Source organism: Tamandua tetradactyla, chromosome 4 (genome assembly GCF_023851605.1).
Source record: "Tamandua tetradactyla isolate mTamTet1 chromosome 4, mTamTet1.pri, whole genome shotgun sequence".
Classification (NCBI taxonomy): Eukaryota; Metazoa; Chordata; class Mammalia; order Pilosa; family Myrmecophagidae; genus Tamandua; species Tamandua tetradactyla.
Window position 1 is genome coordinate 165252419 of NC_135330.1, and position 12998 is coordinate 165265416.

Below are 12998 nucleotides of genomic sequence, written 5' to 3' on the forward strand. Positions count from 1 at the left end.
TACAAGCCAAAATAAAAAAATAGGAAGTTATGGCCCAGCTAGAGAAACAAATGAAAACTTAAAAGAAGAAATAGAATTTGAACAATTAATTAAAAATGTGCAAACAAAACTCCTAAATCAATTCAAGAAGATGAAGGAAAATATGGCTAAAGAGATAAAGGATATTAAGAAAAAAATTTGCAAGGATAAAGAAGAATGTGAAAATATAAAAAGAAATACAACCAAAATTATGGGGATGAAAGACACAATAGAAGAGATTAAAAATACACCAAAACATACAACAGCAGACTTAAACAGGCAGAAGAAAGAATCGGTGAACTAGAAGATTTTACAATTGAAATCATGCAGGCAGAAGAACAGATAAAGAAAATAATGCAAACAATTGAGCAGGGTCTCAGGGATTTGAATGACAGCATGAAGCACACAAGCATATATATTATGGTAGAAGAAGAAGAGACTTAGAAGCTTAACTCTAAACAAGATAAATCTAATAGACCTACTCTAAGACATATAATAATCAGAATGTCAAGTGTAAAAGATAAAGAGAGAATTCTAAAAACAGCAGGAGAACAGTGATTCAACACATACAAGGAGCCACAATGAGGCAAAGGGCTCAGTTCTCATCAGAAACTATGGAGGCAAGAAGGCAGTGGTCTGATATACTTAAGATACTGAAAGAGAAAAGTTGCCAGCCAAGAATTCTTTATCCACCAAAAGGGTTCTTCAAAAGTGAAGGAGAATTTAGAATATTCCCAGATAAACTGAATTTGAGAGTGCCCATCAACAAGAGACATCCCCTATAAGAAATAATAAAGGAAAATTTTGCTGGCTGAAATAATAAGATAGGAAAGAGTGGCTTGGAGTATTGTGAAGAAATGAATATTTTCAGTAAGAGTGAGTAAACACAAAGCAAGAGAGACTAACAGAAGATATGACATATAAATACTAAACGACAAAAAATCTGACATAAGTACTTCCTTTACAGTAATAACATTTAATGTTAATGGATAACAATATCCATCAAAAGACAGATTGGCAGGAGGAGTAAAAAAAGTATGGAACAACTATATGCTGTTTACCAGACATTAACTCAAACCAGGACCACAAATAGGTTGAAAGTGAAAGGTTGGAAAAAGATACTTTATGCAAATAGTAACCGGAAAAGAGGCAGGGTAGCTGTACTAATATCAGACAAAATAGACTTTACCTGCAAAACTGACACGAGACAAAGAAGTACACTATATGTTAATAAAAAGCACAATCCACCAAGAAGAAATAACAACCATAAATATATATGAACCTAATCATGGTGCCTCCATATACATGAGGCAAACACTGCAAAACTGAAGGGAGAAATAGATGTCTGTACAATAGTAGTTGTAGACTCCATACACTAAACTCATCAATAGATAGAACATCTAGATGAAGTATCAGTATGGAAACAACTTAAATAACATGATAAATGAACTAGACCTAACAGACATATTCAGATCATTGCACCCCCAAACAGCAGGATAAACATTCTTCTCAATTGCGTGGGGATCATTTTCCAGGATAGATCACCACATTTTGGATTGCAAAAGAAACCTCAATAAATTTAAAAAGATTGAAATTATATAAAGGACTTTCTCTGACCATAATGAACTGAAACTGGAAATCAATAACAGGTGGATAACTGGAAAAATGACATATATATGGAAGGTAAATAACACATTTATAAGCAATCAATGGATCAAAAGAAGAAATTGCAAGGGAAATCAGTAAATATCTTGAGATGAATGAAAACAAAAAAATCAATGTATAAAAACATGAAATGTCATGCGGGAGACCCGGATTCAATTTCTGGACCATGCACCCCAAAACAAAACAAGACAAAATAAAACAAAACTTATGAAATGTAGCAAAAGCAGTGCCGAGAGGAAAATTTATAGCCCTAAATGCTTATATCAAAAAAGAAGAAAGAGCTAAGATCTAACTGCACACTTGGAAGAATTAGTAAAAGGACAGCAAATTAATCCCAAAGCATGCAGAAGGAAAGAAATTACAAAGATAAGAGCAAAAATAAATGAAATTGAGAAAAAAAAACAGTAGATTTAACAAAGACAGAAGTTTGTTTTGAGAAGATCGATAAAAGTGACAAACCCTTAGCTAGGCTGGCAAAATAAAAAAGAGAAGATGTGATAAATAAAATCAGAATTAAGAGGGGGTCATTACTATTGACCAATGGAAATAAAAAGGATCGTAATAAGATACTATAAATATCTGTGTGCCAACAAATTAGAAACTTAGATGAAATGGACAAATTCTTAGAAACACGCAAACAACTTATACTGACTGTAGAAGAAATTGAAGACCTCAACAAACCAATTACAAGTAGAGATTGAACCAGTCATCAAAAACAAAACAAAAAACATTAAACAAACAACTCACAACAAAAATGTCCCAGGACCAGATGGCTTCACAGATGAATTCTACCAATCATTCTAAGAAGAATTAATACCAATCCTGCTCAAGCTCTTTAAAATATATTGGAGAGGAGGGAATACTACCTAACTCATTCTATGAGGCCAACGTAACCCTAGTACCAAAGCCATATAAAGATACAGGTAAAGAAAATTACAGACAGCTTTTTCTTAAGAATATGGATGCAAAAATCCTCAAAAAATACTTGTAAATTGAATCCAATAGCATATTAAAATAATTATACATCATGATCAAATAGATTTTATCCCAGGTATGTAAGTGTAGTTCAACACAAGAAAATCAATGTAATATATCACATTAATAATATGAAGGGGAAAAGCCACATGGTCATCTCAGAATAAGGCATTTGACAAAATGCAACAGTCTTCCTTGATTAAAAGTACATTTCAAAAAGTAAGAATAGAGAGAAACTTCTTGAACATGATACAGGGCATATATAAAAAAAACCCACAGGTAACATTGTAATCAATGGTGAAAGACTGAAAACTTTCCCTCTAAGATCAGTAACAAAACAAGGATGCTGACTCTCACCACTGCAATTCAACTTTGTTCTAGAAGTTCTACGCAGAGCAATTCAATGAGAAAAAGAAATAAAAGTTATCCAAATTTGAAAGAAAAGAGTATAACTTTTACCATTTCATATGACATGATCCTATTTATAGAAAGTCCCCCCAAATCTAATACTGATCTGCTAGAGCTAATAAATAACTTCTGCAAAATGGTGGGATACAATCAATATGCAAAAATCAGTAGTATTTCTATATACTTTTCTTTTCTTTTTTTTTTTTAACATGGGCAGGTGCTGGGTATCAAACCTAGGTCTCCGGCATGACAGGGAAGAACTCTGCCTGCTGAGCCACCATGGCCTGCCCTGTATACACTTTTAATGAGCAATCTGAAGAGAAAATGTAGATAAAAATTCCATTTACATTAACAACTAAGAGAATGAAATATCTAGCGATAAACTTAACCAAAGGACTTGTACTCAAAAACCCACTAAAGACTGCAAAAAGAAATCAAACGAACATAAATAAATGGAAAGATAATCCATGTTCATGTTTTGGAAGACTAAATATTGCTAAGATGTCAATTCTTTCCAAATTAATTTACAAATTCAATACAATCCCAATCAAAATTCCAAAAGAATACTTTGCAGAAATGGTAACCCCAATTATCACATTTATTTGGAAGGGCAAGAGGCTTCAAGAAGACAAAACCATCCTGTAAAAGAAGAATGGAGTTACAGACCCCACACATCCTAACTTTAAACCATAATACAAAGCTACAGTGGCCAAAACAACATGCTTCTGGCATAAGGATGGATATGTTGACCAATGGAATCAACTTGAGACTTTAGAAATAGACCCCCCATGTTTATGATGAATTGATTCTTTTTAAATGTCTGATCTTATTTATTTGTAACTCTTAGAAATTCTTATTTTTTACTGGACTCAGAGGTAGAAACTCTCAGAGAGGACAACCTCCATCTCATGGCAATCTGTTTCTGGTGTTTTTCTTTGGCCTCCTTCGTTTTCTTGGCCAAAGTTTAGTATATTCTGCAGCCTTTTCCTTATTTTCCTTAGTACACTGTTTCTTTAGGGCAATATATCAATGTTTATGTTGCAGGACATGTGGAGTAACAAGGTGCTGAATCTTGGGCACGTTGATCCTGGGTTTCTTATCTTCTTTGTTCGGAGGCTTTCTCACAACATATTGGCAGACAGCATCTTCTTTAGAGAGAGTGAAAAGTTTGTAGATTCTGCCAATTCTTTTGGGCCCCAGGTGACAAGGCACAGTAATGTCAGTCCAAGAATTTCCTTCTCTCCTTTTTTTTACAGTAACCAATTTGAGAGAACTCACTGGCATCCACAAAGCAACCCTGAACAGATTTGTGCTTTCTTTCTCCAGTTCTCCCTGGTGTATAACAGGGATGCCCCTTTCTCAGTAAAAGGTGGACATGGCCATGGGTCAAGGCACCCAGCTTCATGGGAAACCTTGTTTGTCATTCCCAACACTGATTCAGACAACATAACCCTTTCACTCTTCACCCAGACCATGAGCAGCAACTTCTGTGGTCGTTTGCTTCTCATAAAAAGTACAAAGTTTGCATTCATCATCCTTTTTAATGAGCTTCTAGCATCAGTGGCTGGGCCAGCAGCCTCCAAGGTACATCCAAAAACAACCCAATTGATTCTTTTTGTTTTTTAACATGAACAGGCACCAGAAAACAAACCGAGTCTCTGGCATGGCAGGTGAGAACTCTGCCTGCTGAGCCACTGTGACCTGCCCCCCAATTGTTTTTTGACAAGACTGCCAAGTTCACTCAACTGGGAAAGAATAGTCTCTTCAACAAATGTTGCTGGAAGAACTGAATATTGATATGCAGATTAAAGGAGGACTCTTATGTCACACCATATACAAAAATTAACCCAAAAGGGATAAAGGACCTAAGTATATGAACCAGGATTATGATCGTCCTAGAAGAAGATTTAGGGAAGCATATTCTAGATCTTGTGGTAGGCAATGATTTCTTAGACTCAAAGTATGCACAACAAAATAAAAAATAGATAAATGAGACCTCCTCAAAATTAAAAGCTTTTCTGCATCAAAGGACTTTGTCAAGAAAGTGAAAAGACAACATACTCAGTGGGAAAAAATTTTTGGAAACCATATTTTCGATGAGTTTAATATCCAGAATAAATAGAAAAATCCTACCACTCAACAATAAAAAACAAACAACCCAATTAATAAATGCGTAAAAGACTTGAACAAACATTTCTCCAAAGAAGAAATACAAATGGCTAAAAAGCCCATGAAACGATATTCAGCATCACTACCTGTTAAGGAAATGCAAATCAAAACCACAATGAGATATCATTTCACATCTACTAAAATGGCCACTATTTAAAAACAACAACACCAAAAACCCCCAGAAAATTCAAGTCTTGTTTAAAATGTGGAGAAAGGGGAACATTCATTCATGACTGGTGGAAATGTAAAATGGTACACCTGCTCTGGAGGACAGTTTGGCAGTTCCTCAGGAAGCTAAGTATTGAATAGCCATGTGATCCAGCAATCCCACCACTAGACATATATCCAGAACTGGAAGCAGGGCCTCAAACAGATATTTGTGCACTAATTTTCAGAGTGGCTTTATTCACAATTGCCAAAAGATGGAAGTAACCCAAGTGTCCATCAACCAGTAAATGGATAAACAAAATGTGGTATATATATGTACACAATGGAATGTTATTCAGCCATAGAAAGGAATGAAATCCTGTTCTATGTGACAATGGCAGAAATCTTGAAGACATTATGTTCAATGAAAATAAGCCAGACAAAAGGATAAATACCGCGATTCCATTGTTATGAGCTAATCATGATAAGCCAATTATAGGATTAAAATCTAGAATGTAGGTTACCAGGAGATAGATTGGCATTAGAGAATGGGGAGTTGATGCTTAATTTGTGTAGAATTTCTGTTTAAGCTGATGATAGAGGTTTGGAAATGAAAGGTGGTTGTGGTAACACATTATTGTGAGTGTAACCAATAGCTTCAAAATATTCAGGTGAATCTGGCTGGAAGGGGAAACTTAAGTTTGTATGTATTACTAGAATAAAAATTCAAAAATAAAACATAGGACTGTACAACACAGTGACGATGGGCGAACTATGGTACAAATATAAGAATATTCTTTTATGAATTATAGCAAATGTGTGATACTAATATGAGGTTGAAATAATAGGGTGGTGTATGGGAAAATATGCCTTATTATATAGAATAACCTTTCAATTGTAGCAAAAGGACCTACTATTAAAAAAAATAGAATCTATAAAGAAAAAGTGCTATCATCAATTGTAACAAATGTTCCACATCAATATAAGGAGTGGGTGATGGGGTGATGTACAAGAATCATGTATTTTTTGCATGATTGTTCTGAAAATTCACAATTTCTCTAATAAAAACAAAAGTAGGTAGTGAACAAATGTAAATTACTAATTATGAGTTCCTTTTCTATTTAGATGTGAGACCATCCTTCAAGTGTCTGCAGCAAAGGGAGTATTTAATACTGAAGTTGCATTAAAGTTCAGAGAGAAAAGGGAACAGTCATGTGAAAAACTTTAAAAAAAAAAAAGGAAAATTTAATATTTTGCTTTAGATTCGGCCTGGACAGAGAAAACTGAGGTTAATATTTGCAAAACCGTCAGTACTACTTGGCATGATTTTTTGATGGAGGCAGGTAGATAAGTAGTTAGGTAGAGTAGATAAGTAGACAGAGAGAGAGAAAAATGATAGAAAAATGCTATATAGATAGATAGAAAATTAGAGAAAGAAATTATGTAGATAAATGACAGAGGTAGAGATGGACAGACAAAAATAGGCAGATAGATGAATTTGTATAGGAGGGGTTGCTGAATTTGCCTTGTAAGTCATGTATATAGTTTTGGAGCACAGCCTGTAAGTCATGTATATAATTTTGGAGCACAGCCTCAGACTCAGGTTGCATGAAGAGAAACTTCTCTATTCCCCTCCTGCTGGAGGTTTTCCTCAAGTTCTCCTGAAAACAGCAGCAAACAATGCATCTGGCTATCCTGGAACTTTGAATTCTAAAAAAACTAAATTGTGACTGGGCAAGTGGGCAAAACAGTACTAGGAATTACCTATTAAGTACTTGGATTTATATAAAGATATTTATGGTATATCTTTGAGGAAAAAAAAAAGGTCAAATTTTTATTTGGAAGGGATCCCTGTCTTATATCTGCTTTTCTGGGGCTCTTTGTGTACTTCATCTTCCTTATCGTTCACCTGCCTCATTCTCCCATCCTTTATACCATTGTGTTTCTTTATCAGATTCATAATATATTTACAGAGTATGTTGTGAATATCATTTAGAGGGACTGTAGGGGTCAAGGAATTTTTATTTGGAAAATTTATTAATTTTGTTTGGGGAAGAGCCATCTTTGGATCAGCAGATACATGCTTAGAATTAAAAAAAAAATAGCTTGTAACCAATTATCAAATATGCATTAGTATCGGCTAGTCTTTGTGACCTTTTCATCACCACTGTGTCCATGTTTGCATTCTTTATGCCTCCTTTTGGTATGCTCACTGATACGATGAACAGGTCTTCCTTACATAGATTAGGAATGCCATCTGGATGTATATTTAATTCTTTTCACCTATCGGAATGCTTTTCACTTGGTTTTTGAAAAGTTTTGGATAGTCAGAGAATAAGACAGTTATTATTCACTTTACCCAGATGAAGTGAAAGAGAGAATTTCAGAGACCTCAAGAGATTCCCTGAGGTTTATGCAGAGACTGAATAAGACAATGTTCTGAATCTTGGTTTTCTTTGTTCTAGTTTGGCCTTCTTTCCAACTACAGTGTCACCTTTTATACAATTTAACCATTGCTTCTTTTTCATGAAAATGTGCAAAAGACAATCCTCAACTAATTACTCTTTTTTGATGCTTTATTTACAGTTCCTAACCAATACCAGACTCATTTATGTTGAATCCTTTGATGGTTATGTATGGATGGAAATGAGAGTTATATACTAAAGATAATAAATGTTAATATTAACTACAACTGAATTATTAAAACACTGTTTTTAGTTTGTTACACAAAAAGACCCTTTGTGAATTTTATTACTACAGTGAAAGAAAAAACAAAGAGAGATTTGCCAAATATTAAGTCACTCATTTGTTCATAACCTTTGTTCTCCCCTGTGAGGAAACTTTGGATGTTGTCAATGCCCTAACTTCTCAGGGAAAAGAAATGGGACAGTACTGATATATACTTTAGTTTACTAAAGTCAGATTGCAAATCTAGTTATAATGCTCCTTTGCTTAAGATATTTCAACAACTTTCCTTTTTACTCAAAGAAAGACCAAACTCTTCCTTAGCATGATATACAACACCTTCTGTGATCTGATATCTGTAACACATCATGATACATAGTCACCTGAATGTGGTATTTTTCTTCACTCCTTGGCATATGCCTTTCCTTCTGCCTGGAAAGTCCTCTATGCCTGATTTGCCAAATGGTGTGCACACATCTCTTTGAGTCAGTTTTAGTAATCTTAGTAAAGATGTGCCTGACACATCAATGTCTTCTATGCTCCCATAGTATTTTCTGAAAACCTCTAACAAAACAGTTAACATATGTTTGTTTGCTTACCTGTTTTCCAAGCTAGAGTGTAAGCTTTTTGAGGTCAAGGACAATGTCTTCTCATTTTTATATGTCCAGTTTATAAATTCAGGTGTTGATTGTGTACCCCCTTCTGGTACATGGATAAGTAAATATTTATTGAATGAATGTGTGCCTTCATGCCATGGTTCTTTTTCTCCACAATTCGTTTTCTTGTATTTTTACTTAGTTTGTTTTTATCATTTATGGAATAATTAGCACCTTTTTCTGATTACATAGCATGTTTCATACTTTCTTGCATAACACTGATTCATTTTAACACCATTTAGCTCAGAAATATTTTTGTAATTAAAATTATAGCACGCTGTTAATATGTGCTTTTTGCCATGCACTCTCAACTAGTGAAAGCTGTGGCAGACTATACTGTACATCTTAGCCAGACTGCATTAGCGCATCATTCTGCAGACTCTCAGTCAATGAGTTCACTGTGCTTTTCTGAGTTGAGTGCATTATGCGACCTGTGCAGTTTGGTCTCTTTGTCATGTATTTTATGCTTTGGTGAACATTTCTGCAATTCAGGAGTATCCGTTTGGGTGTTGAAATGTGGGTATTACAATGCCTTTAGAGTCCTCCAAATAATGTAATAGAAAATAGGGGATAAAATTTATCAGGAAATTAGGGATTGGTGGAAATCCTTTGGCATTATGAATGGCACATCTGTATCACTGTAGACCGGGCAGAATGTTCAGCAGCAAAGAGTGGTGTCTTAAGATGTGTCATAATTTCGGGATTTTAAAAGAGGATTAATGAGAATGTGCCACTTGTATGATGCTTTTCCATGGGGACAAGGATATAATGACTTGATGTTCTGTGAATCCCATTAGAGTTAGTTCTGTTAGAATTCCTATTTCTAGGAATGTACCTACCCCCATCCCCCCCACTTCTAACCTCTAAGTAAGGTTTGTGTATATGCTTGGAATTATGTGAAAGGCAGTAAATCTACAATAGAAGGGACTCAAAATTACAAAATAGCAAAGAGGTCATAAATTGAGAAACCTGCCCACAGATGTTTAGAGAAACTTTATTCATAATTGTCCAAAACTGCATCCAAGATGCCCTTCCATAAGTAAATGGATAAACAAACTCTGGCACATTAATATAGTGGAATATTATTTAGTGTTAAAAGAAATGAGCAATCAGGCTACAGAAAGACATAGGGGAACCTTAAATGCATATGGCTAAGAGAAAGGTCTGAAAAGGCTGCATACTGTATGATTCAACTATACCAACATTCTGAAAAAGGCAAAACTATAGGGACAGCAGCATGATTAGTGGCTGCCACAGGTTCAAGGACGGGGAGGAAGGCACTTTGAGGCTATGTGCATATGAACTATTCTGTATGATACCTTAATGGTGGATACATGACATTATGCTTTTGCCAAAAGTAGTAGAACTATACAATGAAAATAGTGAGCCCTAATGTAAACTAGAGACTTTAGTTACTAATAATGTATCAACATCAGTTTGTGACTTGTAAAAAATATCCCACTCTAATGCAAGATGTTAATATTAGGGAAAACTATGCATGTGGGAGGTATATATGAGAACACTGTATTTTCTGTGCAATTTTTAATAAACAAATAAATCAATTTATTTTTTACTTTTAAAACATACTTCCTTCCTTTTCCTTGTAAGCATCTAGGCCTGCCACCTTAGCTTATAAAATAACCTCATAACACTGTAGGCAAAATACTTTTAAATGTCGGCATTAAAGGAAGTATGAATATTTGGCAGTAAATAATAGCAATAAAGTGAAACAAATATATTTAAACAAAACAAATTAGAAGTCCAAGGCTCTGATAGGTGATATCCTTTGCCCAAGGACATATATCTATTAAAAGGCAGAGCCTGGAATCCAACCCAGTCAACCTCTCTCCAGTCTGTGCTTATAATAATCACTCTCTGGGAACAAAATAGGGAATAGAAAAAATGCCAGAAAGTCTCCTTTTCTTATTTTCCAAAGTTTTATGGATTTTAGAAAGTGGATTACAAAATATTGGGGTCATCTAGACAGAATTCATGAATTCACATACTCTTTTTTTTTTTTAGTAGGGATGAAAGTTCCATGTTCATTCTGTTTCTGATATTTCACTTTAAATCAATATATGGGCTATTAATTCAGACTTTTACTCAATTTGTCAGATTCACTCATTCATTCCATATATTTTTACAAACGACCTGTTTGGTGCCTTGTACTGTTCATGGAACAAAAGAAATCCCTGCCCTGCCCTCAATGAACATATAGTCTAGTGAAGAAGATAGGAAACAAACAAAAAAAGTGATATACTATCTCAGGTTGTGAAAAGTATAGTGAAAGATAAAATGGGTCAATTGACTGAAGAGTTATGGTGGAGTAGGGTGTGGGTGACTCTGTGATGGTTTGTAAGGCACGGCCTCTGAGGAGGGGGGCGGCCACTTGGATTTCTCTGGGAAGAGCATTCCCAGTGGAAGGAACAGCAGGGCCCTAGGCTGGGCTGTGGGAGCATGCACAGCAAGTGTGAGATACGGCAGGGGCCAGTGTAGCTGGAGCAGAGTGAAGGCTGGCCTCGTGGTCATTTAAGGATTATTTACTTTGTTCTCCCTATGATCAATACACATAGGCAGAGTAACTTGTCTAATTTAGGATTTAAAAGGACAGTGCAGCTGCTGTGTTGAGAATAGAATAAAGGGAGTAGATAGCATGGAATTAGGGAAGCCAATTATGAGGCTGCTGCAGTGGTTCAGGTGACAACATAAGAACACAACTTGTGGGTTTGCAAATTCCTTTCATTCCCCAAACATGCAAGTGTAACTTGGTTGCAATGAACCAATTTATTCACATGCATTATATACTCTAAGCAAGCCTGTTATCCCAAATTTACACTTCATGAAGACTGTGTTCAAAATGACCACAGGGACTATTCCTATTCATATTACAGGTATTTGTTCCCTGAAAAGCTTCATCATCATCCCCAACTAGTTCAATAATAAGAAATCCAATTAGAATGACGACATTTATTAGAGAGAATTTTTTTCTCACAGTTGACATTACCAAACAAATGAATTCCAGAACAGTGGAATATTTCCAATTAAAATTAACACAGCTCAATTTATATTCACTCTTATTTTGATAAAACTTGAGTCTAACCAATGCTTGTTTAATTATTTACCTGTAAATGATTTCCATTAATCAGTGTCCAAACACAAAATACAATCACATAAATTGAAAGATTTGTAAAGCCTTATGCCACTAGATAATATATCATTAAAAAATTTTAAATGGACACATCCTTATATTTTCATCAAGCATTGTTTTACACAATGAACTTAAAATAAACCCTGAATTGATCACATAATAAAAGAATGTTAGAATTCAAGGCTGTACACAAGGAACACTCAGTGTAGTCACTACTGACCTACCATACAAATCAAAGTAATGGACAAATGGGTTGTTGAATTCTGGAATTTTATTATGAATGAGTCTTATAGCAGATCCTTTCAGGAAACCAATGTTGTCTGGTATGAGGCACCCATAGAATGGTGATATGAGCAAAGACTGGGTTGGGCCTCAATCTCTGCCTATTAATAAATATGTGACCTGGGCAAAGGACGTCCATTTGTAAATCTCAGATTCTCATATGTTAAATGGGTACCAGCCTCCTAGAATCGTTGTGAGAATTCAATGAGCTAATACAACATGAAATACTAGAACAGCAAGCCATAGTAGAACTAAATAAATGTAAGCTGTTATTATATCCTGCAGTTTGCTGCCTGAAGTCCTGCAGAACTCTGTACTTCTCCTTTGGAATTAAACTTCCTAAAGAACCCTCTTTTTGGCACATGTGAGAAATTCTGCCATGTCCATACTTAACTTTCAAAGGTAAAATTTTTGTGTGACGTGGAGTGCATACATAGCTTTCTAGTAGTCAAAATTTTCATTAAGAATTAATTTATGTTATTCTCTGTAGATTGCTCTTGTTTTCCTAGATTTTCTCTCTGTACTTAAAAAAAGGAAAGCTCAACAATTTCCATCTGCAAGTCCTGGCTATATAAGATAGCTCATTACAAGTCTCATTTTTTCTGCAAATATAATGAGAAGCTTCTACCACCACCTCCTTTCCAAAATCCTGCACAAACAAATCAAGAGGGACAGTAAATAATCATTCTCTACTAAACAGACTGTCAGGTGATTTGCAGGTGTGGTTTAGTATCTGAGCCAATTACCAGAATGAAATTTTACTTGGGATATATATTACAGGTGATGGTTTCCAGAGCTTTTAATTTGGTTCAGTATTAGAAAACACAACTTTCCCTATAGGTAGA

At 35.0% G+C, this 12998-nt stretch overlaps 1 long non-coding RNA gene across 3 annotated transcripts in view; it reads left to right on the plus strand.

The window, feature by feature from the left end:
* The window catches only part of LOC143681485 (uncharacterized), a 320995-nt gene that overhangs the window by 242794 nt on the left and 65203 nt on the right, over nucleotides 1-12998 (plus strand). The gene's annotated exons all lie outside the window — the stretch shown is intronic.